General features: G+C 41.6%; 1 long non-coding RNA gene across 1 annotated transcript in view; it reads right to left on the bottom strand.

Annotated features, from left to right (window-relative positions):
* Positions 1-461: 461 nt before the first annotated feature.
* Positions 462-3,764, bottom strand: part of LOC106606449 (uncharacterized) — a 4,306-nt gene continuing 1,003 nt past the window's right edge. The window contains exons 1-2 of the long non-coding RNA XR_001329057.3: positions 1,424-3,764; positions 462-1,189 (exon numbers count right to left, since the gene is read on the bottom strand). The exon at positions 1,424-3,764 is cut by the window's right edge and continues 1,003 nt beyond it. This is a non-coding gene — a long non-coding RNA (uncharacterized LOC106606449). The remainder of the gene's footprint in view (positions 1,190-1,423) is intronic.

Raw genomic sequence — 3,764 nt, 5'->3', positions numbered from 1 at the left:
GCACCATCAGCCCAGTAAAACAATACAAAAATCATTTAAATGTTTTCTCACTCAGTTGTGCCTCACATGTAATACAACAATCTATGACTAGTGTGATCATATAGTGTAGGTCCTATCTCAGGTTTTTAAATATCATTTGGAAATGGTGTGAGAAGAACAAGAAGGCATTGGTAGGTCAATTCAAGCAAAGACAATATGTGGTGATAATGTTTTGAGCCTACTGCACAATCCTCATTACTACAGTACTGTTTTGAAAAGTTAATTTCGCACAGGCTTACATTTTTTAAGTAATGTATTTTTTTTTAAATCTGAGCAGTAGATTTTGGGTTGCAATTTGACTCAGAAATGATGATGATAATGGTATATTTTCATTTCCTTTCATGTGTACTATGGCAGCTTAAAGCTGAATTGCATGAAAGTAGTGAATTTCAGGTTTTTCACTGTGGGAGGCCTGGGACCAATTGTAGACAGTGCATCCACAACACACCTTTATTTGAATCTTGGCCATAGTACATTTGTGAACTTATCTGGATAATTACATAAAGATCAGAAGTAAGATTTTATTGTTATTAAAACAACATATGTTTTCCAAGCAAGGAATGATGATGATAATGGTATATTTGAATTTAATTTCATGTGTACTATGGCAGCTTAAAGCTGAATTGCAGTAACACATACAAGAAACACATTTAGATTATTAAGACGTTCCCATAAAATCGAAATGTTTAAATGTTGAGGAAAATACAGGCTACAACAGTAGCTAGATCAGCTAGATCAAGTCTGTCTGAGTACTTCTTGAAGCTTCCAGATGGGCAGCCACGGTCATGAGAGGATCTGGAAGCTCATAGGTAGATGGTCAGCAGAGATGGTGGTCGGAGGTGGTGGCAGGCAGGCAGGCAGGCAGGCAGGCAGGCAGGCAGGCAGGCAGGCAGGCAGGCAGGCAGGCAGGCAGGCAGGCAGGCAGGCAGGCAGGCAGGCAGGCAGGCAGGCAGGCAGGCAGGCAGGCAGGCAGGCAGGCAGCTCCATGTCATCCAAGCCTCTCTGCTGTCTTCCCTATATTGAGACTCTGTGGTGAAGTTTGCTCCCCAAAGAGTACAGCTCACTCAGTCCTTACTTCAGAAGTATCCTCCTGAGCAATGAAACCCCTGGCACACTGCCAACTCTACTTACATAGCTTCCTCTTGGGTCGCTGTTGTTGGGAAAACAACCCAAAGTCAGTAGGTGTAATTTAAATGAAAACACACACCTGCTAGCTAGCATTAGCTAGATTGTTGACAATGCTGATTTTTATCAATTGATGGGCAAGAGTCCAATTCATGATATCAAGACTGGATCCTCACTCATTTAGCTATTGAAAAACAAAAGTGTGTACAAATATTTACATAAAAACAATTAAATATGATAAAATATGTACAGAACTTACTTGATTTCTCTGCCTAGGCTGCCGCTTGGCACCATAGCAACTATAGAACGCCTGGGAATGGCTGGGAAGAAAGCTCATTCCTGTGAGAGAATGAGAAGATCAGACGTTGTGGTCCAGTGAAAAGACTCTTTATGTCCCTGTACTACACCAGTCCTTCATGTTTCTGCTTTGTCCCCTTATTTCCCTGTATGCACCTCTTTAACAAGGAACAGGAAGTGACCTCTGTGACCCCTCTCTCCCACGCCATGTGACCTGTAATGGTGTATTGCCCCCACACAAGCGTGTACGTATGCACTCACACATGATCATACACACACACACACACACACACACACACACACACACACACACACACACACACACACACACACACACACACAATGGTTTAGTGAGTCTAGTGAGTCTAGCAGCAGTTTGAAATAGTGAAGTAGCTGTTAGGAAAACCCCTACTAGCTCCATCCAGATGAAACCGTAACCACACCCCAGGATAGCTGGTGATAGACAGGTCTGGAATGCAGCCCTCCAAAACAGACTGTCACCTATCAAAAACCAATTGAAACCTGAACAGAAACATGTTGGTTTAATATAAAATGTTGGACGTAAAGTTAAAGCAACACTCAATCCCTGGCCCCCCTGATATGACGGGCACACAGCTGACACACAGATGATTTAACAGCTGACACACAGATGATTTAACAGCTGACGACACAGATGATTTAACAGCTGACACAAAGATGATTTAACAGCTGACACACAGATGATTTAACAGCTGACACACAGATGATTTAACAGCTGACACACAGACGATTTAACAGCTGACACACAGATGATTGACACACAGATGATTTAACAGCTGACACACAGATGATCTAACAGCTGACACACAGATGATCTAACAGCTGACACACAGATGATCTAACAGCTGACACACAGATGATCTAACAGCTGACACACAGATGATCTAACAGCTGACACACAGACGATTTAACAGCTGACACACAGATGATTTAACAGCTGACACACAGATGATCTAACAGCTGACACACAGATGATTTAACAACTGACACACAGAGGATCTAACGGCTGACACACAGATGATCTAACAACTGACACACAGATGATCTAACAGCTGACACACAGATGATCTAATAGCTGACACACAGATGATTTAACAGCTGACACACAGATGATCTAACAGCTGACACACAGATGATCTAACAGCTGACACACAGATGATTTAACAGCTGACACACAGATGATCTAACAGCTGACACACAGATGATCTAACAGCTGACACACAGATGATCTAACAGCTGACACACAGATGATCTAACAGCTGACACACAGATGATCTAACAGCTGACACACAGATGATTTAACAGCTGACACACAGATGATCTAACAGCTGACACACTGATAATCTAATAGCTGACACACAGATGATCTAATAGCTGACACACAGATGATCTAATAGCTGACACACAGATGATCTAATAGCTGACACACAGATGATCTAATAGCTGACACACAAATGATCTAATAGCTGACACACAGATGATCTAACAGCTGACACACAGATGATCTAACAGCTGACACACAGATGATTTAACAGCTGACACACAGATGATTTAACAGCTGACACACAGATGATCTAACAGCTGACACACAGATGATTTAACAGCTGACACACAGATGATCTAATAGCTACCACACAGATGATTTAACAGCTGACACGTAGATGATTTAACAGCTGACACACAGATGATTTAACAGCTGACACACAGATGATTTAACAGCTGACACACAGGTGATTTAACAGCTGACACACAGATGATCTAATAGCTGACACACAGATGATTTAACAGCTGACTCACAGATGATTTAACAGCTGACACACAGATGATTTAACAGCTGACACACAGATGATCTAACAGCTGACACATAGATGATTTAACAGCTGACACACAGATGATCTAATAGCTGACACACAGATGATCTAATAGCTGACACACAGATGATCTAATAGCTGACACACAGATGATTTAACAGCTGACACACAGATGATCTAATAGCTGTCACACAGTTGATCTAACAGCTGACACATAGATGATTTAACAGCTGACACACAGATGATTTAACAGCTGACACAGAGATGATCTAACAGCTGACACACAGATGATTTAACAGCTGACACACAGATGATCTAATAGCTGACACACAGATGATTTAACAGCTGACACATAGATGATTTAACAGCTGACACACAGATGATCTAACAGCTGACACACAGATGATTTAACAGCTGACACAGATGATCTAATAGCTGACACACAGATGATTT

This window comes from Salmo salar, chromosome 06 (genome assembly GCF_965601325.2).
Source record: "Salmo salar chromosome 06, fSalSal1, whole genome shotgun sequence".
Lineage (NCBI taxonomy): Eukaryota > Metazoa > Chordata > Actinopteri > Salmoniformes > Salmonidae > Salmo > Salmo salar.
Note: the sequence above shows the minus strand (reverse complement) of the source record. Positions and strands in the feature narration are given on the sequence as shown.